This window comes from Nicotiana sylvestris, chromosome 4 (assembly GCF_000393655.2).
Source record: "Nicotiana sylvestris chromosome 4, ASM39365v2, whole genome shotgun sequence".
Classification (NCBI taxonomy): domain Eukaryota; kingdom Viridiplantae; phylum Streptophyta; class Magnoliopsida; order Solanales; family Solanaceae; genus Nicotiana; species Nicotiana sylvestris.
Window position 1 is genome coordinate 92,868,406 of NC_091060.1, and position 27,240 is coordinate 92,895,645.

A 27,240-nucleotide genomic window follows, 5' to 3' on the forward strand; every position below is an offset into this window, starting at 1 on the left:
TGAGCTCCACCTCTATGACTTCTACCTCCACATCTACGTCCTCCACCCCCGCCTCTAGCTGGATGGGCAGGCTGTGGAGCAACTGGTGCCTGAACCATAGGATGAGGACCCTGCTGCTGAGAACTACCCGAAGCTCGAGGGCAAAATCTAACAATGTGACTCAGGTCACCACAACTATAACAAGCCCTCGGCTGCGGAGACTGCTGAACCTGTCGACCTGAATGTCCTCCCCTGAAGCTCTGAAGTGGTGGTGCATTGACGGACTGCTGCTCAGAATAATATGGCTGAGAACCACTACCACCTGGAGTACCTTGAGAGACCTGGAGAGCTGACTGAAAGGGCCTAGGAGGATAGCCTCTACCATACGAATCTCTACCTCCAGACGAGGTACCACTGAATCTGCCTGAATGATGGGGCCTCTTATCCGACCCATGACCACCTCCCTATGACGGAACCATCTCAACACTGCGGGCCACATTGGCTGCCTCCTGAAATGTGATCTCGCTCCCGGTCTCCTTGGCCATCTGAAGACGAATCGGCCGAATCAGACCATCAATAAGCCTCTTCACCCTCTCCCTCTCAGTAGGAAGTATGACAAGAGCATGGCGAGCTAAGTCGATGAACCTGGTCTCATACTGGGTAACAGTTATGGAACCCTGCTGGAGGCGCTCAAACTGCCTCCGATAGGCCTCTCTCTAAGTAACGAGGAGAAACTTCTCTAGAAACAACACTGTAAACTGCTCCCAAGTCAAAGATGGCGATCCGACTGGTCTCGCTAAGCAATAATCCCTCCACCAAGTCTTGGCGAATCCAGACAAGCGAAATGTAGCAAAATCAACCCCATTGGTCTCAACAATACCCATGTTTCTGAGAACCTCGTGGCAGCTGTATAAGAAATCCTGGGGATCCTCTGAAGAAGCACCGCTGAATGTGGTAGTGAATAGCTTGGTGAATCGATCCAATCTCCACAGAGCATCGGCGGACATAGCCGCACCATCGCCGGTCTGAGCCGCTGTACCCGGCTGAACTGCTACTGCTGGCTGAACCACCGGAACCTGAACCTGGGGAGCTACCTACTTCGGAGTACATGTAGCAGGAGTCTGAACTCCTCCTCCAGCCTGAGAAGTGGCTGGTGCTACTGGAAGCAAACCCGATCGAGAGACGCTCTCTATGAAGACTACCAATCGGACCAAAGCGTCCTGAAGCACTGGAGTGGCTATGAAACTATCTAGGACCTGATCTGGGCCCACCGGAGCTGCTGGAGCTGGAACCTCATCATCATAATCAACATGAGGCTCCACCTCTGGAACTGCTGCTCGGGGCTGAGCTCTGCCCCGTCCTCGGCCTCGCCCTCTGCCCCTACTAGGAGCTGCTGCTGGGGGCTCGGGCTGCTGCGCGGTCGATGAGGAAGCGCGTGTCCTCGCCATCTGCGAAAGAACAGAGTAGAAAAACAATCAGTATTTGAGAAACAGAACCGCACGACAAGAAAGAACCAATGTGAAGTTTTCCTAACTCTGTAGCCTCTAGAAGAAAAATACAAACGTCTTTGTACCGATCCCTCAGACTCTACCGAGCTTGTCCATGAGTTGTGAGACCTAAGTAACCTAGTGCTCTGATACCAACTTGTCACGACCCGGATTTCCCACCATCGGGAGTCATGATGATGCCTACTATTGGAGCTAGACCAGCCAAGTATTAATACATTGCTGATAACATTCGCAACAATATAAATAAAACAAGACAATTAAATAAAAGCGGAAGTCTTTAAACTTAGATAACGGAAATCGAATGCGGAAGTCTAAATACATCTCTACCCAGAGCCTGGTGTCCCTAACTCGCGAACTACTAGAGAGTACTACAAACAAGGTTTGAATAAAATATACAATGCTTTGTCCCGATACAAAAAGGAAACAATCTAAGTAAAATAGGAAGGGACTCCGGCCTGCGGACGTCAGCTAGGCTACCTCGAAAGTCCCTGGACTGAAGTCAGCTCCCGATCAATAGTTAAGCTTAGGAACTCAATAGTTAATGATGGAAAATGAAGAAAATAAGTGGAAATTTACTAACCCAAGAAATATTCATGAAAGAGAGCTTCAATGGACGCCTAAGGACCTTCAAGAAGAAAGAGCTCGTGTGTTTTTATGAAAATCCCGTAACTACACTGTTCTTGGAATTAAAATTTATAACTGGGCAAAATTGCTCTATGCGATCGCAGAGAAGGGATTGCGATCGCATATGGTCAGGTCTGGTGTGCACTGCGATCGCGGAAGCAAGGTTGCGATCGCATAGGAGGAAAATATAGGGCTTCTCAGGCTAACACTATGCGATCGCGGGAGGATCTATGCGATCGCATAGAACAAACTGGACCCCTGAGAATTTACACTATGCGATCGCGGACTCAGCTATGCGATCGCATAGAACAAAGAACTGGGCAACAGCAGACAGCAGATTCTGCAACATCTCTAAGGCTAAAACCACTCCGAAACACTTCTGAAACACTCCCGAGCACTCGGGGCTCCTAACCAAACACACATACTAACTCAATAACATCCTACGAACTTACTCGAGCGATCAAATCGCCGAAATAACATCAAAATCAATGAATCAAGCCTCAAAATCATCATTTTTCTTCAAACTCCATAAACTTTCAAATTTAGAATTTTAAGTCTGAAACACGTCAAACAACGTCCGATTTCAACCAAATTTCACAGAAAGCGATTAACCCACATATAACACTTGTACCGGGCGCCGGAACCAAAATACGGGCCCGATACCAATGCTTTCTAATCCATTTTCATTTCAAATTTCCAAATAAATTTCAGAAAAACAATTTCTTTTAAAAATTTATTTCTCGGGCTCGGGACCTCAGATTTCGATTTCGGGCATACGCCCGAGTCCCATATTTTTCTACGGACCCTCCGGGACCGTCAAATCACGGGTCCGGGTCCGTTTACCCAAAATGTTGACCAAAGTCAACTTTAACCATTTTAAAGCCACAATTTATCAAATTTCACATAATTTAACACATAAGCTTTTCCGGCTACGCGCACGGATTGCGCACGCAAATCGAGGCAACTAAAGGTGAGGTTTTTAAGGCCTCGAAAGCACGGAAAAAGGGAGAAAACCGGTGATAACCCTCTAGGTCGTCACATTCTCCACCTCTAAAACAATCGTTCGTCCCTGAACGGACGTACGAAGGAAGTACCTGAGTCGGGGAAAAGTTGAGGATAACGGTCCAGCATATCGGACTCGGACTCCCAGGTCGATGCCTCAGGAGGCTGACCTCTCCACTGAACAAGAACCGAAGGAAAAGTCTTCGATCTTAACTGGTGAACCTGTCGGTCTAGAATAGCTACCGGCTCCTCCTTATAAAACAAGTCCTTGTCCAACTGGACAGTGCTGAAATCTAACACGTGGGATGGATCGCCGTGATATCTTCGAAGCATGGACACATGAAACACTGGATGTACGACTGATAAGCTCGTTGGCAATGCAAGTCTATAAGCCACCTCTCCCACTCGATCAAGAATCTCAAATGAACCAATGAACTTAGGGCTAAGCTTGCCCTTCTTCCCAAATCTCATCACACCCTTCATAGGCGACACTCGGATCAATACCCGCTCACCAACCATGAAAGCCACATCTCGAACCTTTTGATCTGCATAGCTCCTTTGCCTGGACTGAGCTGTACGAGGTCTATCCTGAATGATCCTGACCTTGTCCAAAGCCTCCTGGACCAAATCTATACCCAACAACCGAGCTTGTCCCGGCTTAAACCATCCAACCGGAGATCAGCATCGCCTACCATACAAATCCTCATAAGGAGCCATCTAGATACTCGACTGGTTGCTGTTGTTGTTGGCAAACTCTGCTAAAGGCAAGAACTGATCCTACGAACCTCCAAAGTCAATGACACAAGCTCGAAGCATATCCTCCAATATCTGAATAGTCCGCTCGGACTGCCCGTCCGTCTGAGGATGAAATGTTGTGCTCAACTCAACCTGGGTGCCTAACTCTCGTTGGACTGCTTTCCATAAACGCGAGGTAAACGGCGTACCTTGGTCCGAGATAATAGATACCAGCACACCATGAAGGCAAACAATCTCCCGAATATAGATCTCAGCTAACCTCTGAGATGAATAGGAGACTGCCACAGGAATGAAATGCGCCGACTTGGTCAGCCTATCAATAATGACCCAAACTGCGTCGAACTTCCTCCGAGTCTGCGGGATTCCAACAACGAAGTCCATGGTGATTCGCTCCCACTTCCACTCGAGAAGCTCAATCCTCTAAAATAAACCACCAGGCTTCTGATGCTCATACTTAACCTGCTGACAATTCAAACACCGAGCCACGTAGGCAACGATATCTTTCTTCATTCTACGCCACCAATAATGCTGGTCTAGGCCAGTTCTTGACTACCTCAATCTTCTTTGGATCAACCTGAATACCCTCTGCTGATACAACATGACCCAGAAATGCAACTGAGCTCAACCAGAACTCGCACTTCGAGAACTTAGCATATAACTGACTATCCCTCAAGGTCTGAAAAACCACTCTAAGATGATGCTCGTGCTCCTCCCGGCTGCGGGAATATATCAAAATATCATCAATGAAGACTATCACGAACGAGCCCAAATAAGGCCTGATCACTCGGTTCATCAAATCCATTAAGGTTGCTGGGGCATTGGTCAACCCAAATGACATAATCAAGAACTCATAATGCCCATACTGAATGCGGAATGTTGTCTTAGGGACATCGGATACCCTAATCTTTAACTGATGGTAGCCAAATCTCAAGTCAATCTTTGAAAATACCTTGGCACCCTGAAGCTGATCGAACAAATCGTTAATCCTCGACAGTGGATACTTATTCTTAATTGTAACCTTATTCAATTGTTAGTAATCAATGCATATTCTTATCGAGCCATCCTTTTTCTTTACAAATAGAACCGGCGTACCCCAAGGCGATACGCTGGGTTTAATGAAACCCTTATCAAGCAAGTCTTGCAACTGCTCTTTCAACTCTGGCGGGGCCATGCAATATGGCGGAATAGAAATGGGCTAAGTGCCCGGAGCCAAATCGATGCAAAAATCAATATCCCTATCTGGTGGCATTCCTGGCAAGTCTGATGGGAAAACCTCAGGAAACTCATGAACCACGGGCACATATTCAATAGAGGGAATCTCAGCACTGGAATCACGAACATAAGCCAAGTAGGCCAAACACCCCTTCTCGACCATACGCCGAGCCTTCACATACGAAATAACACTGCAGGTAGAACGACCAGGAGTCCCTCTCCACTCTAAACGGGGCAAATCTGGTAAGGCTAAAGTCACAGTCTTGGCATGACAATCCAAGATCGCATGATACGGGGACAACCAATCCATCCCTAATATAACGTCGAAATCCACCATATTTAAGAGCAACAAATCAACACGGGTCTCAAGTCCCCTAAACACCACAACACAGGAACGATGAACCCGATCAACCACTATAGAATCACCCACTGGTGTAGATACATACACAGGAATACTGAAGGCCTCACTTGGCGTAACCAGGTAGGGTGCAAAATAGGACGACACATATGAATACGTAGATCTAGGGTCAAATTGCACTGAAGCATCTCTATCCCAGACCAAAATAGTACCTATAATAACAGCATCGGATGACTCTCTGGCCTGGCTGGCAAAGCATAACATCGGGGCTGGGCCCCACCTCCCTGAATCACATCCCTGGGATGATCGGCTGCTGGCTGACCCCTACCTATGGCGGTCTGAGCTCCACCTCTATGACCTCTACCTCCACCTCTACGTCCTTCACCCCCGCCTCTAGCTGGATGGGCAGGCTGTGGAGCAACTGGTGCCTGAACCATAGGACGAGGACCCTGCTGCTGAGAACTACCTGAAGCTCGAGGGCAAAATCTAACAATGTGACTCAGGTCACCACAACTATAACAAGCCCTCGGTTGCGGAGACTGTTGAACCTGTCGACCTGAATGTCCTCCCCTGAAGCTCTGAAGTGGTGGTGCACTAACGGACTGCTGCTCAGAATAATATGGCTGAGAACCACTACCAGCTGGAGTACCTTGAGAGACCTGGAGAGCTAACTGAAAGGGCCTAGGAGGATAGCCTCTACCATACGAATCTCTACCTCCAGACGAGGTACCACTGAATCTGCCTGAATGACGGGGCCTCTTATCCGACCCATGACCACCTCCCTGTGACGAAACCATCTCAACACTGCGGGCCACATTGGCTGCCTCCTGAAATGTGATCTCGCTCCCGGCCTCCTTGTCCATCTGAAGACGAATCGGCCGAATCAGACCATCAATAAGCCTCCTCACCCTCTCCCTCTCGGTAGGAAGTATGACAAGAGCATGGAGAGCTAAGTCGATGAACCTGGTCTCATACTGGGTAACAGTTATGGAACCCTGCTGGAGGCGCTCAAACTGCTTCTGATAGGCCTCTCTCTAAGTAACGGGGAGAAACTTCTCTAGAAACAACACTGTAAACTGCTCCTAATTCAAAGATGGCGATCCGGCTGGTCTCACTAAGCAATAATCCCTCCACCAAGTCTTGGCGGATTCAGACAAGCAAAATGTAGCAAAATCAACCCCATTGGTCTCAACAATACCCATGTTTCTCAGAACCTCGTGGCAGCTGTATAAGAAATCTTGGGGATCCTCTGAAGAAGCACCGCTGAATGTGGTAGTGAATAGCTTGGTGAATCGATCCAATCTCCACAGAGCATCGGCGGACATAGCCGCACCATCGCCGGTATGAGTCGCTGTACCCGGCTGAACTGCCACTGCTGGCTGAACCACCGGAACTTGAACCTGGGGAGCTACCTACTTCGGAGTACGTGTAGCAGGAGTCTGAACTCCTCCCCCAGCCTGAGAAGTGGCTGGTGCTACTGGAAGCAAACCCGCTCGAGAGACGCTCTCTATGAAGCCTACCAATCGGACCAAAGCATCCTGAAGCACTAGAGTGGCTATGAAACTATCTGGGACCTGATCTGGGCCCACCGGAGCTGCTGGAGCTGGAACCTCATCAGCATAATCAACATGAGGCTCCACCTCTGGAACTGCTGCTCGGGGCTGAGCTCTGCCCCGTCCTCAGCCTCGCCCTCTGCCCCTACTAGGAGCTGCTGCTGGGGGCTCGGGCTGTTGCGCGGTCGATGAGGTAGCGCGTGCCCTCGCCATCTGCGAAAGAACAGAATAGAAAAACAATCAGTATTTAAGAATCAGAATCGCACGACAAAAAAGAACCAATGTGAAGTTTTCCTAACTCTGTAGCATCTGGAGGATAAATACAGACGTCTCCGTACCGATACCTCAAACTCTACCGAGCTTGTCCATGAGTTGTGAGACCTAAGTAACCTAGTGCTCTGATACCAACTTGTCACGACCCGAATTTTCCATCATCGGGAGTCGTGATGATGCCTACTATTGGAGTTAGACCAGCCAAGTATTAAGGAGAACAGGTTAATCGACAGTTGCACGGCATCAACCTCCGTGCTTTTACTCTCGTTCTCACCAAAACAATCAGATAAGTTACACGGCATTAACCTTCGTGTTCTTCCTCACATAAACTCTCATATCAAGGCACGAAATGACCCTTTGTGCATAAATGTTCAAAACATGGCACGGAATGACCCTTCGTGCATAATATTCAAAACATGGAACGGAATGACACTTCGTGCATTATATTCAAAACATGGCACGGAATGACCCTTCGTGCATAATTATTCAAAACATGGCACGGAATGACCCTTCGTGCTTTTACACTCTTTCCTCACAATAACAAAAAATACACGGCATCACCCTTCATGCTCTATCGCTCTTCCTCACCCAACAACAATCACAAACAAAGGGGCAAAGGAGTGAAGAAATAATGATAGGAAATCCCGGCAAGAGAATGCAATTAAACAGCTAAATCCCGGCAAGGGAGCACAATTAAACAATCAAAGCCCGGCAAGGGAACAATATAATAATCTCAGCATCCCGGCAAGGGAGATAATCAACAAAAGGGCAAACATCCCGTCTAGGGAACAATTCAATAATTCTTTCTCTTTCTTTCACTTTTGCCTCTTATCTCACTTTACCACCTGAGCCAACGCTCCAAAGGGGTTCAATCATTTCATATACTTTCACGCTTTATAATATACTCGAGCCAATGCTCCAAGAATGTACAAATCATAATTCTTCCTCAAACTCTTCACATCATATAAAATTTATCAATTTAACAAGGAAGAGATATCACAAAATCCGAATAAACACAAATAAGACTCACGGTCATGCTAGACTCCGGTGTATAGATACTCGTCACCATGCTTATACACCGTACTCAACAATTAGCAAATAGCAAACAACACTCTAATCCTATTCCCTCAAGCCAAAGTTAGAACAAACACTTACCTCGGTCTAAAGAATAGCAATAAACCCTCAAATACCGCCTTTCCTTTATAATTCGACTCCGGAACAACGATATCTAGGCATAATTAATTCAATAATATCAATGAATACTCGATAACAAAATCTCATAGCTTAGGTATGAAGTTCCTAGCATTCTTCCAAAAATACCAAAATTCGACCTCGGGCCCACACGATCCAAACATGAGGCTCGGACCAAAACCCGATTACCCATAACCCCACGAGTTCAAATATATAATTTATTTTAAGACCCGACCCCAAATTGAGGTTGAATCACTCAAAATTCCCAAAAACCTAACTCCATCCAAAACCCCTAATTTCTACTCTAAATTACAGGAATTTAAGCTTAGGAACTCAATAGTTAATGATGGAAAATGAAGAAAATAAGTGGAAATTTACTAACCCAAGAAGTATTGGTAAAAGAGAGCTTCAATGGACGCCTAAGGACCTTGGAGAAGAAAGAGCTCGTGTGTTTTTATGAAAATCCCGTAACTACACTGTTCTGAAATTAAAATTTATAACTGGGCAAAATTGCTCTATGCGATCGCAGAGAAGGGATTGCGATCGCATATGGTCACGTCTGGTGTGCACTGCGATCGCGGAAGCAAGGTTGCGATCGCATAGGAGGAAAATATAGGGCTTCTCAGGCTAACACTATGCAATCGCGGGAGGATCTATGCGATCGCATAGAACAAACTGGACCCCTGAGAATTTACACTATGCGATCGCGGACTCAGCTATGCGATCGCATAGAACAAAGAACTGGGCAACAGCAGACAACAGATTCTGCAACATCTCTAAGGCTAAAACCACTCCGAAACACTTCCGAAACACTCCCGAGCACTCGGGGCTCCTAACCAAACACACACACTAACTCAATAACATCCTACGAACTTACTCGAGCGATCAAATAGCCGAAATAACATCAAAATCAATGAATCAAGCCTCAAAATCATCATTTTTCTTCAAACTTCATAAATTTTCAAATTTAGAATTTTAAGTCCGAAACACGTCAAACGACGTCCGATTTCAACCAAATTTCACAGAAAGCGATTAAACCACATATAAGACCTGTACCGGAACCAAAATACGGGCCCGATACCAATGCTTTCTAATCCATTTTCATTTCAAATTTCCAAATAAATTTCAGAAAAACAATTTCTTTTAAAAATTCATTTCTCGGGCTCGGGACCTCAGATTTCGATTTCGGGCATATGCCCGAGTCCCATATTTTTCTACGGACCCTCCGAGACCGTCAAATCACGGGTCCGGGTCCGTTTACCCAAAATGTTGACCAAAGTCAACTTTAACCATTTTAAAGCCACAATTTATCAAATTTCACATAATTTAACACATAAGCTTTTCCGGCTACGCGCACGGACTGCGCACGCAAATCGAGGCAACTAAAGGTGAGGTTTTCAAGGCCTCGGAAGCACGGAAAAAGGGAGAAAATCGGTGATGACCCTCTAGGTCGTCACATTCTCCACCTCTAAAACAATCGTTCGTCCTCGAACGGACGTACGAAGGAAGTACCTGAGTTGGGGAAAAGGTGAGGATAACGGTCCTACATATCGTACTCGGACTCCCAGGTCGATGCCTCAGGAGGCTAACCTCTCCACTAAACACAAACCGAAGGAAAACTCTTCGATCTCAACTGGCGAACCTGCCTGTCTAGAATAGCTACTGGCTCCTCCTCATAAAATAAGTCCTTGTCCAACTGGACAGTGCTGAAATCTAACACGTGGGATGGATCGCTGCGATATCTCCGAAGTATGGACACGTGAAACACTGGATGTACGGCTGAAAAGCTCGGTGGCAATGCAAGTATATAAGCCACCTCTCCCACTCGATCAAGAATCTCAAATGGACCAATGAACTTAGGGCTAAGCTTACCCTTCTTCCCAAATCTCATCACGCCCTTCATAGGCGACACTCGGAGCAATATCCGCTCACCAACCATGAAAGCCACATCTCGAACCTTTCGATCTGCATAGCTCCTTTGCCTGGACTGAGCTGTACAAAGTCTATCCTGAATGATCCTGACCTTGTCCAAAGCCTCCTGGACTAAATCTGTACCCAACAACCGAGCCTGTCCCGGCTCAAACTATCCAACCGGAGATCGACATCGCCTACCATACAAAGCCTCATAAGGAGCCATCTAGATACTCGACTGGTAGCTGTTGTTGTTGGCAAACTCTGCTAAAGGCAAGAACTGATCCCACGAACCTCCAAAGTCAATGACACAAGCTCGGAGCATATCCTCCAATATCTGAATAGTCCGCTCAGACTGTCCGTCCGTCTGAGGATGAAATGTTGTGCTCAACTCAACCTGGGTGCATAACTCTCGCTGGACTGCTTTCCAGAAATGCGAGGTAAATTGCGTACCTCGGTCTGAGCAAATAGATATCGGCACACCATGAAGGCGAACAATCTCCCGGATATAGATCTCAGCTAACCTCTCGGATGAATAGGAGACTGCCACAGGAATGAAATGTGTCGACTTGGTCAGCCTATCAACAATGACCCAAACTGCGTCGAACTTCCTACGAGTCTGCGGGAGCCCAACAACGAAGTCCATGGTGATCCGTTCCCACTTCCACTCGAGAAGCTCAACCCTCTGAAATAAACCACCAGGCCTCTGATGCTCATACTTAACCTGCTGACAATTCAAACACCGAGCCACGAAGGCAACGATATCCTTCTTCATTCTACACCACCAATAATGTTGTCGCGAGTCCTGATACATCTTCGCGGCGCCTGGGTGAATAGAATACCGGGAACTATGGGCCTCCGCTAAGATCAACTCTCGAATCCCATCAACATTGGGCACACAAACTCGCCCCTGCAATCTCAAAACACCATCATCATCATCTAATGGGGATCATCAAACTGCCAATCACGGATACGCTCCCATAACGAAGAACGAGCGACCGTGCTAGTTAATACTCTATTAGGCTCAGAAATATCCAACCTCACCAACTGATTGGCCAAAGCCTGAACGTCCAAAGCAAGCGGCCTCTCACCGACCGGAATATAAGCAAGACTGCCCATACTGGCTGACTTCCTACTCAAGGCATCGGCCACCACATTGGTCTTTCCCGAGTGATATATGATAGTGATGTCATAATCTTTCAACAACTCTAACCACCTCCTCTTCCTCAAATTCAACTCCTTTTGCTTAAACAAATACTGAAGACTCTTGTGATCCGTGAACACCTCACACGCCACGCCGTACAGATAGTGCCTCCAAATCTTCAATGCGTGAACAATGGCTACCAACTCCAAATCATGCACTGGATAGTTCTTCTCATGCACCTTCAACTGCCTCGAAGCATAGGCAATGAGCTTGCCATCCTGCATCAACACTGCACCAAGTCCAATACGAGATGCATCACAATATACTGTATAAGGCCATGAACCTATAGGCAAAACCAATACCGGTGCCGTAGTCAAAGCTGTTTTGATCTTCTAAAAGCTCGCCTCATACTCGTCCGACCATCTGAACTGGCTCTCTTCTGGGTCAACCTGGTCATCGGGGCTACAATGGATGAAAACCCCACCACGAACCGACGATAGTAACCTGCTAACCCCAAAAAACTCCAAATCTCTGTGGCTGATGCTGGTCTAGGCCAGTTCTTGACTACCTCAATCTTCTTTGGATCAACCTGAATACCCTCTGCTGATACAACATGACCCAGAAATGCAACTGAGCTCAACCAGAACTCGCATTTCGAGAACTTAGCATATAACTGACTATCCCTTAAGGTCTGAAGAACCACTCTAAGATGTTGCTCGTGCTCCTCCCGGCTGCGGGAATATATCAAAATATCATCAATGAAGACTATCACGAACGAGTCCAAATAAGGCCTGAACACTCGGTTCATCAAATCCATAAAGGTTGCTGGGGCATTGGTCAACCCAAATGACATAACCAAGAACTCATAATGCTCGTACCGAGTGCGGAATGTTGTCTTAAGGACATCGGATGCCCTAATCCTCAACTGATGGTAGCCAGATCTCAAGTCAATCTTTGAAAATACCTTGGCACCCTGAAGCTGATCGAACAAATCGACAATCCTCGGCAATGGATACTTATTCTTAATTGTAACCCTGTTCAATTGTCGGTAATCAATACACATTCTCATCGAGCCATCCTTTTTCTTTACAAACAGAACCGGCGTACCACAAGGCGATACGCTAGGTTTAATAAAACCCTTATCAAGCAAGTCTTGCAATTGCTCTTTCAACTCTGGCGGGGCCATACGATATGGCGGAATAGAAATGGGCTGAGTGCCCGTAGCCAAATCGATGCAAAAAATTAATATCCCTATCGGGTGGCATCCTTGGCAAGTCTGATGGGAAAACCTCAGGAAACTCACGAACCACGGGCACAGATTCAATAGAGGGAATATCAGGACTGGAATCACGAACATAAGCCAAGTAGGCCAAACACCCCTTCTCGACCATATGCTGAGCCTTCACATACGAAATAACACTGCGGGTAGAACGACCAGGAGTCCCTCTCCACTCTAAACGGGGCAAATCCGGTAAGGCTAAAGTCACAGTCTTGGCATGACAATCCAAGATCGCATGATACGGGGACAACCAATCCATCCCTAATATAACATCAAAATCCACCATATCTAAGAGCAACAAATCAACACGGGTCTCAAGTCCCCTAAACACCACAACACAGGAACGATGAACCCGATCAACCACTATAGAATCACCCACTGGTGTAGATACATACACAGGAATACTCAAGGCCTCACTAGGCGTAACCAGGTAGGGTGCAAAATAGGACGACACATATGAATACGTAGATCCAGGGTCAAATAGCACTGAAGCATCTCTATCACAGACCAAAATAGTACCTGTAATAACACCATCGAATGACTCAGCCTCTGGCCTGGCTGGCAAAGCATAACATCGGGGTTAGGCCCCACCTCCCTGAATCATATCCCTGGGACGATCGGCTGTTGGCTGACCTCTACCTCTGGCGGTCTGAGCTCCACCTCTACGTCCTCCACCCCCACCTCTAGCTGGATGGGCAGGTTGTGGAGCAACTGGTGCCTGAACCATAGGACGAGGACCCTGCTGCTGAGAACTACCCGAAGCTCGAGGGCAAAATCTAACAATGTGACTCGGGTCACCACAACTATAACAAGCCCTCGGCTGCGGAGACTGCTGAACCTGTCGACCTGAATGTCCTCCCCTGAAGCTCTGAAGTGGTGGTGCACTGACGGACTGCTGCTCAGAATAATATGGCTGAGAACCACTACCACCTGGAGTACCTTGAGAGACCTAGAGAGCTGACTGAAAGGGCCTAGGAGGATAGCCTCTACCATACGAATCTCTACCTCCAAACGAGGTACCACTGAATCTGCCTGAATGACGGGGCCTCTTATCCGACCCATGACCACCTCCCTATGACGGAACCATCTCAACTCTGCGGGCCACATTGGCTGCCTCCTGAAATGTGATCTTGCTCCCGGCCTCCTTGGCCATCTGAAGACGAATCGGCCGAATCAGACCATTAATAAGCCTCCTCACCCTCTCCCTCTCGGTAGGAAGTATGACAAGAGCATGGCAAGCTAAGTCGATAAACCTAGTCTCATACTGGATAACAGTTATGGAACCCTGCTGGAGGCGCTCAAACTGCCTCCGATAGGCCTCTCGCTAAGCAATAATCCCTCCACCAAGTCTTGGCGGATCCAGACAAGCGAAATGTAGCAAAATCAACCTCATTGGTCTCAACAATACCCATGTTTCTGAGAACCTCGTGGCAGCTGTATAAGAAATCCTAGGGATCCTCTGAAGAAGCACCGCTGAATGTGGTAGTGAATAGCTTGGTGAATCGATCCAATCTCCACAGAGCATCGGCGGACATAGCCGCACCATCGCCGGTCTGAGCCGTTGTACCCGGCTGAACTGTCACTGCTGGCTGAACCACCGGAACCTGAACCTGGGGAGCTACCTACTCCGGAGTACGTGTAGCAGGAGTCTGAACTCCTCCCCCAGCCTGAGAAGTGGCTGGTGCTACTGGAAGCAAACCCGCTCGAGAGACGCTCTCTATGAAGCCTACCAATTGGACCAAAGCGTTCTGAAGCACTGGAGTGGCTATGAAACCCTCTGGGACCTGAGCTGGGCCCACCGGAGCTGCTGGAGCTGGAACCTCATCATCATAATCAACATGAGGCTCCACCTCTGGAACTGCTGCTCGGGGCTGAGCTCTGCCCCGTCCTCGGCCTCTGCCACGGCCTCGACCTCGCCCTCTGTCCCTACTACGAGCTGTTGTTGGAGGCTCGGGCTGCTGCGCGTTCGATAAGGAAGCGTGTGTCCTCGCTATCTGCGAAAGAACAGAGTAGAAAGACAATCAATATTTGAGAAATAGAACCGCACGACAAGAAACTGGTGTCACTAACTCACGAACTACTAGAGAGTACTACAAACAAGGTTTGAATAAAAGATACAATGCTTTGTTCTGATACAAAAAGGAAACAATCTAAGTAAAATAGGAAGGGACTCCGGCTTGCGGACGTCAGCTAGGCTACCTCGAAAGTCCCTGGACTGAAGTCAGCTCCCGATCAAATCCTACTGCTGAGGTCCAAAAGCTGCTCCTAGATCTGTGCAAAAAGATGCACAGAGTGTAGCATCAGCACAACCGACCTCATGTGCTGGTAAGTGTCCGGCCTAACCCCGGCGAAGTAGTGACGAGGCTAGACGGAGCCTACCAAAAACAACCTATGCAGATATATGCAATAAAAAAGGAATACACAGAATTTAAACAGCTAAGAGGGGGAGGGAACATGTTATAGGGGTGTAACAGTTCAGATATAAAGTCAACAGATAGAGAAGTGAAACTGTACAATAGCAACAGTTAAGGAGAACAGGTTAATCGACAGTTGCACGGCATCAACCTTCGTGCTTTTACTCTCGTTCTCATCAAAACAATCATATAAGGTACACGGCATTAACCTTCGTGCTCTTCCTCACATAAACTCTCATATCAAGGCACGAAATGACCCTTCGTGCATAAATGTTCAAAACATAGCGGAATGACCCTTCGTGCATAATATTCAAAATATGGCACGGAATGACCCTTCGTGCATAATATTCAAAACATGGCAGAAATGACCCTTCGTGCATAATCATTCAAAACATGGCACGGAATGACCCTTCATGCATAATTATTCAAAACATGGCACGGAATGACCCTTCGTGCTTTTACACTCTTTCCTCACAATAACAAACAATGCACGGCATCACCCTTCGTGCTCTATCGCTCTTCCTCACCCAACAACAATCACAAACAAAGGGGCAAGGGAGTGAACAAATAATGATAGGAAATCCCGGCAAGGGAATGCAATTAAACAGCTAAATCCCGGCAAGGGAGCACAATTAAACAATCAAAGCCCGGCAAGGGAACAATATCAATAATCTCAGCATCCCGACAAGGGAGATAATCAACAAAAGGGCAAACATCCCGGCTAGGGAACAATTCGATAATTCTTTCTCTTTCTTTCACTTTTGCCTCTTATCTCACTTTACCACCTGAGCCAACGCTCCAAAGGGGTTCAATCATTTCATATACTTTCACGCTTTATAATATACTCGAGCCAATGCTCCAAGAATGTACAAATCATAATTCTTCCTCAAACTCTTCACATCATATGAAATTTATCAATTTAACAAGGAAGAGATATCACAAAATCCGAATAAACACAAATAAGACTCACGGTCATGCTAGACTCCGGTGTATAGATACTCGTCACCATGTCTATATACCGTACTCAACAATTAGCAAACAACACTCTAATCCTATTCCCTCAAGCCAAAGTTAGAACAAACACTTACCTCGGTCCAAAGAATAGCAATCAACCCTCAAATATCGCCTTTCCTTTATAATCTGACTGCGGAACAACGATATCTAGGCATAATTAATTCAATAATATCAATGAAGACTCGATAACAAAATCCCATAGCTTAGGTATAAAGTTCCTAGCATTCTTCCAAAAATACAAAAATTCGACCCCGGGCCCACACGATCCAAACACGAGGCTCGGACCAAAACCCGATTACCCATAACCCCACGAGTTCAAATATATAATTTATTTTAAGACCCGACCCCAAATTGAGGTTGAATCACGCAAAATTCCCAAAATCCCTAATTTCTACTCTAAATTACATGATTTAAGCTTAGGAACTCAATAGTTAATGATGGAAAATGAAGAAAATAAGTGGGAATTTACTAACCCAAGAAGTATTGGTGAAAGAGAGCTTCAATGGACACCTAAGGACCTTGGAGAAGAAAGAGCTCGTGTGTTATTATGAAAATCCCGTAACTACACTGTTCTGGAATAAAAATTTATAACTAGGCAAAATTGCTCTATGCGATCGCGGAGAAGGGATTGCGATCGCATATGGTCAGGTCTGGTATGCACTACGATCGCGGAAGCAAGGTCGCGATCGCATAGGAGGAAAATATAGGGCTTCTCAGGCTAACACTATGCGATCGCGGGAGGATCTATGCGATCGCATAGAACAAACTGGACCCCTGAGAATTTACATTATGCGATCGCGGACTCAGCTATGCGATCACATAGAACAAAGAATTGGGCAACAGCAGACAGCAGATTCTGCAACATCTCTAAGGCTAAAACCACTCTGAAACACTCCCGAGCCCTCGGGGCTCCTAACCAAACACACACTAACTCAATAACATCTTACGAACTTACTCGAGCGATCAAATCGCCGAAATAACATCAAAATCAATGAATCAAGCCTCAAAATCATCATTTTTCTTCAAACTTCATAAACTTTCAAATTTAGAGTTTTAAGTCCGAAACACATCAAACGACGTCCTATTTCAACCAAATTTCACAGAAAGCGCTTAAACCACATATAAGACCTGTACCGGGCGCCGGAACCAAAATACGGGTCCGATACCAATGCTTTCTAATCCATTTTCATTTCAAATTTCCAAATAAATTTCAGAAAAATAATTTCTTTTAAAAATTCATTTCTCGGGCTCGGGACCTCGGATTTCGATTCCGGGCATACGCCCGAGTCCCGTATTTTTTTACGGACCCTCCGGGACCGTCAAATCACGGGTTCGGGTCCGTTTACCCAAAATGTTGACTAAAGTCTACTTTAACCATTTTAAAGCCACAATTTATCAAATTTCACATAATTTAACACATAAGCTTTTCTAGCTACGCGCCCGGACTGCTCACACAAATCGAGGCAACTAAAGGTGAGGTTTTCAAGGCCTCGAAAGAACGAAAAAAGGGAGAAAACTGGTGATGACCCTCTGGGTCGTCACAAATAGTGAAACATGACGTGTCACTGGCCCCACTCACGAATATATGTGTGAGTTATGAGATTCAAGAAACTTTCGGATAAATTCGTACAACACGGAAAAAATCCGTAGAAGGAAGTATACTCTCTTCTGCTAATCAAGTAGCTCACCAAATATCTAAAATCGCAAGTCCGATAATTTACGCAACTCTAGTCTCAGGCAAATATATATTAAAGCAATTAAATAGGCAAGAATAACTCAAATATTACAATTAAAGCATGGTGTGAGTCTAAGTCTACTTGGACCTAATTAGGAATTCTAGCATATGCACTGACACTCGTCATCTCATACATGCGTAGCTCCCACAACATGTAGCATATAACAATTATAGTACCTACCAGGTATATTTTCCCTCACATGGTTAGACAGGAGACACACCTCGCTTCAAAATTCGATAACAGGCTCCAATGCCTCTCTAACTCCTCAAACCAATGCCAAACGATCCGAAACTAATCAAACAGCGTGCCAATCAATCAAAATATACCCAAAGACTCGTAATTTAACAATTAATAATAGTTCTCAATTCCATCCGAAAAGTCAATAAAGTCAACCCTTGAGCTCACGCGCCCAGATTTTGAAAATTTTCGAAGATAGTTATTACCCATAGCACCACGAACTCAAATACATAATTTATTCTCAATTCCATGTCCAATTTTGTGGTCAAAACTCAAAAATACTATTTCTAGGATTTTTTTTAAACCCTCATAATTTCTACCAAATTCCATTTTAAAATCCATGTATTTAACTTGCAACAAGTGGGAATAACTTACCTCATGATAGATGATGAAAATGGCTCCTCAAAATTGCCTAAAAATCGCCAAAGCAAGAGAGAAATGAGTTGAAATGAGAAAAATCCTGACTTGGCTAACATATAATCTGCCAGGCGTCCTTCTCTACGAACGCGACATGTGCCTCACGTTCGCGAAGCACAAACTCAACTCCAGCTCCAAATCCTTCTTTGTGATTGCGAGATCAGGCTCGCAAACACGATTCCTTACCAGGCCCGATCATCGCGGACGCGACCTTACCTTCACAAACGCAAAGGCCATTCTCTAGACCCAGCCTCACCTATGTGAACGCAACGCGCTTGTCACGAACGCGATGCACCTATGCCCCCCACACCTTCACGAACGCGAGTCCTCCATCACGAACACTGAGCACAAATTCCCAGCAGCCAAAAATGCTTCTTCTAACCAACACCAGCAGCACCAAATTATCAAAACTTGGTCCGAAACCACCTCGAAACACACCCGAGATCCTCGAGACCCCGTCCAACCATATAAGACAGTCCAAATACCTTATCCAAACTTGTCCAAAGGCTCAAAACACCATGAATAACATCAAAACCACGAATCGACAATCAAAACCTTCTCTTAACTGCCAAACATTCAAACTTTACCGAAATGCATCCAAAGCACACTTAGACATTCCGGATCACAACCAAACTTCACGCAGAAGTTCCAATCAATAAAATAAACCAATTCAAGGTCCCGGAATACCGCCCGGAGTCTGATAACACCTAAATTCACTCCAAGTCAAACTTAGCAAGTTTCAAAACCTTCAAAATACAAACTTCCATTATTAAGCGCTGAAACGCTCCCATACCATCCAATACTCAACCCGAACATACGCCCAAGTCTGAAACCATCTTACGAACCTATATTCAAATCTCGATTCTCAGGTCGTTTACTTAAAAGTCAAACCTTGGTCAACTCTTCCAACTTAGAACTCCCGAATTGAGAATTATCCTTCCAAATCAATGCCGAACTTTCCGAAAATCAAAACCAACTACACGTGCAAGTCATAATACATGAAGTGAAGCTGCTCAAAGTCTCAAACCGTCGAACAACATGCTCGAGCTCAAAACGACCGGTCAGGTCATTACACTTACCCAAATAATTTCAATCTTCAATCTCAATTCAAAAAATTTATAGCAATTATACGAACAACATATATTTTAAATATACTTGTAGAAGATTTAAACTCTAGAGCATAGATTTTAAAGCTACTAGAACATTAAATTCTTTTAAGATTGATGGAAAAACTCTGTAATTATAACTTGTTTCGTAGATTTCAGTCTCTTTCTAGCGATATAACGCTTGAATTAGTGAAGATATCCAAACTTTCAACAAAAGGATATCTAATAGTTTTCCCTTGAAGGTAATCTAAGAGGTTAACAGTTGAATCTTCTATCTCAATCCAAGTAGCAGTATGTTGAGGTCAAATCTTTAAACTTATTATTGGCGATCTTATTAGGAATTCTACATGGATGTTATAGAGGGGTAATTTTATAAAGAACGTACTACTATAAAGATGGATGTTGCTTTTATAGGTAAAAGGTTATTATAGAAAAGTGAAATATAACATAAAAAATTGGTTCCGAGCAAAACTTAGCTTTATAGTGAATGACTGTTATATGAAGACGTTTTAAAGAGGTAGGACTGTACAATATTATTCTCCTTCCTTTCCGAGTTTAAGTCTTGAAATTTTAACTAAACCAACTCTAATCTTTAGTAACTCACTCAACTGTAAATAAGAACGAATTTCAATTCGGATCTTGAAAGTTCAACTGAGTTACAATGGAAATAAGGAATTGACCCACTCCATCACTCTGTTAACATAAAACTGTCCTTTGGAAAATACTTCAATTTCCTTTCCGTACTGCATTTAACTCGATGTCATAATCCTCAAATTCTAATAGCGTATTAAGTTTCAATGGTGGAATTAGTGTATTCAATTTTGGGTGAAGAGGTTTGAATTTGGGGAAGAAAAAAGAAAAACAGAAAATAGAGAAAATTGGAGCCCAATTTGTTACTTTAAACAGTATACAATTGATAATTATATATGAGATATGCAATTAAACAGAACCTCTATAAAAGAATAAGCATGTTTATAATTAAGCAAATCTGCGTAAAAATTCCTAAAACTAAAGGCTGTTTTATTTTACACGTTATTATATATTTCTATTAAGAGGGAAGATTTCCCGACTTACTACCCCTTTTTTTCAAAAAATATTTCTTTTTCACACAACTCCGTAAAAGTTTTGGTTGCCACCGCACAAAAATTCCTAAAATTAGAGGGTTTTCTTTTTTACTTTTGTGGCACCCCTAAAAACAACTTACTTTTTTTCTTTTGTGCCACCCATCAATTTTTTTCCAATCCCCAGGCAAAATTGTATGCAACAAAGATTTTTAAGCTCACGGGCAAAACTTAAAAACTCTAAACAATTAAAAAGTAGCACAACATTCAAAAATTAAACTAATTTGGTTATTTCATCCAACACTATTTTGAAGCTGTCTTCATCATAGATGGGTGGGGAGTAGAGTCCTTGAAAGAAGTGATGGTATTTCACGTCCCAAGCCATATCTAAATGGTTCCCTAAAATAAACAGAACAATAGCTAGACAGTGAACACTAAAACACTCAACAACTCAAGGTTTGCAGCGATATACTTACCGGAATTGTGTTGAAATGATTGCGTTCAACTGCAGGAAACATCGCAGTCAGCAAAGAATGAAAGCAATCAAAAGATGGAAACAACAGAAAGTTGAAAAAGGAAATCTCTGCCTAAATTTGGATGACTGTCCAAAAATTAGAAAGAGGGCCCTTTGTGTTTAAGGAATCACCTTTGGTAACCCCCCCCCCCCCCCCCACACACACACACACACACACACAACTCAGAAAATAGTATGAGGGACACTTGCCTGTAACAACTTTCATCGGTGCTTCCAGTTCAAATCGGACAGAAGTTCCTCTGATAGCAACAACACGCCCCTTACAACCTTTAAATGGTCCATGGTAAATCTTCACACTAGCTCCAACTAAAGCATCATGTACCCTTCCACCTCTCTGTCTTCCTCCATCTAGAGCACACCAAGCATGAAAGTTGAGAGATTACTGACTAAACAGAGAACAGCAAAATAAAGATCACAAATGTGACAAATAGCATTTAACTTAAAAGTCAGATGATCAGATGGACTCCACACGTAAAAAAAATTACTTAAAACATCAAGATAACACCATTATCAGAAACTTACAACTCATAGGTGGGCCACCTCTAAATGATCTTGTTGGAGATTGAGGAGCATGTGGTGGAGTTCTGAGATTCGCAAATCTTGATGAGAAGGGATGACCCTAGAGGAGTTCCATCGTATGCACAATATTCAGCCCGCAAGACAATAATTAAGATAGAATTGAAAAATCAAAAGCGAGCTCAAACTCCAAGAAGAAAATACAGACATACATTTCTATCACCAATTGCCCATGAGCCACCAATCAACACACATGATTGTGTTTTGGCACAAATAAAACCAGCATGCTCAAGGTGATGGCAATCATAAATAAAAACAACTCCTCTGAAGATGTGTTCCACAGGACCATGTTTTCCCTATAAGTAACAAAAATGGTTATGATGAAAACAAACACCATGTATGAACAATGTTAGTAACAAGAAAATCTTTTGAAACGCCAATTACTCACTTTGCAAGGACCCTCAAGAACTTTTACCACGTCTTTCACCGCTAACTAGTTCTTAAACCGATCTTGGGCATTCCCTTTCTTCTCAATTTTCCCTTTGATCTCTCCAAGTCTAACAAGTGCTACCTCAGGTCTATCATGGACACCTTTAAGGACCTATATTATCGCTCAAATGTGAACAACACAGTTAACAGAATAATTCAAACCTCAAAATTATAGTATTCACCTGGAAAGCTTCACTGTCTACACGTATAATCACGCCAAAACTCTTGCTGCTGCAAAAACGTAATCACTTTAGAAAATTAGCTATTAGTTCGAAAAGGACTAAACTGTTTAATGTTACTCTAATAACAAGAAAGTGCTTACTCTAGTATTACAAGGTCATGGAGCTCATACTCCCCAATACGAGTGAGACCAGATGTTACTTCAGAGCTCTCAACAACATTATCAGCAAATACACGGAGCTGCAGATATTAAAAAAAATATATGGTATATATCAGCATTATTCTGAAGGACTTCAGATTAGAGACTCAAATTACCAGACTTCCTCAACTTACAAGCTCCTTGGTTGTATCTGATACCAAGTTTACCACATGCTCCTCAACAGAAACAACCATACCGGTTGCACCTTCAGATGAACCAGATATTACTTTCACGTGATTTCCGGGCTCAAAGTACTTGCAGAGCTCTCTGTCACTAACAGCCAGAGTATCCTGCCAAAGTCAGGGAAACATGATGAAAAATATAGTACTCGTTCCTTCTGAGACACTTGATGAATGAATGACACATTTAACACGTATTTAAAGAAGGGGGAATACTATCCACCTGAAGATCTTTCACACTTGGTCTGATATGAACAGTATTTTCCTCAACTTTCTCAACACATCCTTTCAAGTTCTTGAGATCCCCCTTTACCACAATAACGCGGTCACCCTTCATAAAGTGACCTTTCTTTCTGTTGGCAAACAAAGTAGATAGACTAGCCATATCACCATCCCCACCCTCACCAGGTTGGCGAAACTTCTCAAGTTCATCAAAACTTGGCTGTACGTTCATGGTGCTGATTGATTCCATTGCTACTGTCTTATATAAGAAACCATCTTTGAACAGCATACCTCCAATATTCTCAAAATAGTCACCTGACTGGTGTCGCTTACGCTCTACACGTATATTCATCTCTCTACAACAATGAGAAACAAATTCAACAGTTCTATATAGACCATGGGTTGTGCTCTTGCTGAAACAAGACACCAAGGAACAATTACCTAGCTTCATCAATATTCATAAAGCGTGGCGGAGGAATAAATGCCTTTTTCTTTTGAACTTCCCTTCCTTCCTACAAAAACAGTATCAACAAAAGCAAGGCGGCATATCAACTGGCTCTTAGGACATCAATATTTCTTTTGAACAGGTAAGCAAAAATTTTAGTAATGCTCTACAAAAGGTGTATAAGTCGGCCAGGTACTAACGATCCTGATAATGAGATTAGGAAGTAAAAAGGTTCTTACAACATTGACATTTAACAATCATGTATCTCAAGAATACTGAACCTATCAGTCTCTCCAGCCAAATAAAGACCTAGTAAATGTCAAAGTACAAGAATCCATCAAGTAAACATACCAACTTGTTAGAGAGAGCCTGTAAGTCAATCCGTGGAATTAATTTTACAGTGACCCTCTGTGTGTCATAATATACATCCACAACCTACAAAGCAGAATCGTTGAATGTCAGATGAGACGTCAAATTTACTCATTGAAACACATAATGTAGAGTACTGGACAACCTTCGCAAGGTCTCCCTTGTAAGTTCCCGTCTTCATTCTGACCCAAGTATCCCTCGTAAGATCAACCGCTTTGCTTTCAACGGAAAGGACATCAGTCATCTCTTTGATAGGAACTAGTGTTACTTTTTGGGCATATATACTGCGCATACCCTTGCAAGCCTGTAGCAGCCAGCGTACATATAATCGGTTATTGTTACTCAACAGACGCATTATGTTGTATGGAACATTAATGCTGTAATTTGAGTCATAACAATGCATAATGTATCCTCTTATAATGTACCTCCCTCACGTGGGCTTCTTTGTCTGCTTCTATGTATATATAGCCCTGAAGATGATCAAGGGCTACAACTGATCGAATTTGCAATTCTGATCCTCTATCAATCGCCTTTTGCATTAGGCAAACAGCGACCTCCCTCTCATGACCAATCTACAAAATACGATGTAGAAATAAATTAGAAGATTAAATGTTTAAGGTTAAAAACAAAAAACAAAAAGATAAGATGCTGAACGCTAAGGTAGCCTGCCAATATCATACCCCACATTTCACTATCCACAGCTTAGGATCCCTGACAGATGGCAAGAGAGCTTGCTGCTCAACTTCTGTTGCTTCCTCATCATACTCCACATGAGCTGACCTCGCATATCTTTGCTGAATGCTTCTCGTAAGCTCCTCAAGGTCTTCTTCTTGGTCATCATGTGGCAACATCCGGTGACGATATTCACGTCTGGCACCATCCTCATCAGGTATCTCCGCTCCACCATCTACTATGAAATCTGCAAACCGAAAAATCTAACAATCAACACCAACCAAAAGAAGCTATGCACGGAGAGATATAGAAGAATAGAAAACGCTCAAACCTATTAACATTAATTAACAACAAAGTGTCTGATAGGTTCATTCTAGACAGACAAAAATTCACGCCCCACTAGCTTGGAACTCAAAAACTGGAAAACAAAATTCAGCAACCACAAAGTGGACTGCACATAAACTATATGGAGTATTTCCTACTGAAGATTTCCCTGAGCTGACGCCACTGTCTACAAAAGTTAAACAAGAGAGGATGTGTCTCAAATAATTTCCTTTTCAGCCAATGGTGTTAAATCTAACCAAACCATTTGGCTGCTGCCCAATGCTTACGCTGTTGTGGCAAATAATACCCCTTAAGCTGATGGCACCGTGTTGTCAGTGAAGGCAGAGAGGATCTGTGTCAAATAATTTCCTTTCAGCCAATGGTAAATATAACCAAACCATCTGATCCCAGACTCAGTTTCGTGAGGAACATTTCAGCAAAAACTTCTCTTTAACCACGACCTAGACATGTTTTAACGGCCAAGCAATCCGGGACAACTGTCTCAAACTATTAGCAAAAGTTTGGGGGTATATCAAACATCATTTTCCAGATTTTGTGCTCAACAGGTTCAACATCGGCGTTGAGGACAAGGTCATTCTCAAATAAGGTTGTATTGTGGTCCGGGCCCGAGCCTAAACGGGCCAAACGGTCCCGGACCTAACGGGCCAAATGAGTGGAACTGCCCACTGCGTTCCTAAGCCCACATGGTCTCAGGCTAAATGGGTCGGGCCCGCAGGCCTAAACGGGCTTTTTCGTTCCGGACTATTTTTTTTATCTAAGGTAATTTCTTGTAAACTATATATGTATATACTAATATAAATTGTTTATATATAACTATATATATATATATATATAAGGCAATATATATTTTCAATACATCTAAACTCTCTCTCTCTATATATATATATAAGCTATAGATATAGTTTAAATTAAAGTTTACATTTAATACTTCAAATTAAAGTTCAATACCTTCAACATAATACTTCAAATTAATCTAACAAACTAGAACATTAAGCATAATACGTCTAATAATTTTAAAATAACACAAATTATCTCAAATCAACTTAAAATCTTAAATACGAATGTCTGGGGAACGCGCAAGACAACTTTTTATATGCCTCCTTAAAGAGCCTTTCCCTTCCTTTCGACGACGAGTGTAGACTCGACCACAGTTCTTGCACTTTATTATGTAAACTTCTTCATTTTCTTCTACCACATTAAAATGTTCCAAAACAAATGGGTGCAATCTAGAATCACCGGGCATGATTTAACTTGAATTAAGAATTGGAGTTTGAGAAATGAGAGATGAGTGAAGACTTGAATACTTCAATTTGAGTTTGAGAAATGAGAGAGATTGATGAATTTGTGAATAAAATGAAAGAATGAGGGGGTATTTATAGTTGAGAATAGGGAAAAGGTGTAATTATAAAAAGTTTGGGGTTAAAAAAAAGTTTGGGAGCCAAATGGCTGTTTTTGAAAGTGTCAAACGGCTAAAAATGCAGTCCAACGGCTACATTTTAAATATCTGACCGTTGTCCCTTTTTAATTTTTTTTTTTTTAAAATTAGCCGTTGGGCCCGGTTGAACCGGTTGACCGTTGTCCCGGGCTCACGGTTTTTTGGTAAGGACCGGCTCGCTATGGGCTTTTGCACAACTAGAGACCGGCCCGTTTGAGACTGACCCGTTTGGCACGCGGTCCCGGGCTTGGCCCGGCCCACAATACACTCTTATTCTCGAAGGGATAGGGAATGTTATGAATTGGGAAAGTAGGTAGATAAGGTTGGTTGTGTAATAAATGGGCTGGGCCACTTTAGCAGACGGGCAGACCAAGGAATTGGGCCAAGTATGAAGCCCAATAGCGCCGACTCTCTCATTCAGCCCAAATGGAAGTGAATAAATACGGTTAGTTAGGTAGTGGAAGGGAGTTAGTCGATATTTTCAGTTACACTCTCCACTAGTTCTCTATCTAATTCCTTCTTCTAGATTCTTCTTCTCCTCTTCTTTCTTAAACCCAATTCTTCATTTCTGACAGTTGCATGTAATAACGAAGGCTATTATCCATTGAAATTGAATAAAGAGTTCCAATTGTTCTTTTCAATTTCTGAATTACTACTAAAAGCTAAATTGAATCGAGGCATAACAGTGCATAACTTAAAAAGAAACATAGTTGAATAACTGAACATAATTGAACAATGTTTCTTTCTCTAACCTTATTTTGGTTTGTTGCAAGAATTTATTTGTAGAATAAATATACATAGTATAATACTGACATAATGAAGGTATCTTTGCATTTCTGTTGAATTGTTAAGGAAGTTATATCCGCGAGTATTATACAT

General features: G+C 43.5%; 1 pseudogene; it reads right to left on the bottom strand.

Moving 5' to 3' along the window:
* Window positions 1-1,058: 1,058 nt before the first annotated feature.
* On the bottom strand, window positions 1,059-25,374 carry LOC104237436 (putative transcription elongation factor SPT5 homolog 1; annotated as a pseudogene).
* Window positions 25,375-27,240: the final 1,866 nt, after the last annotated feature.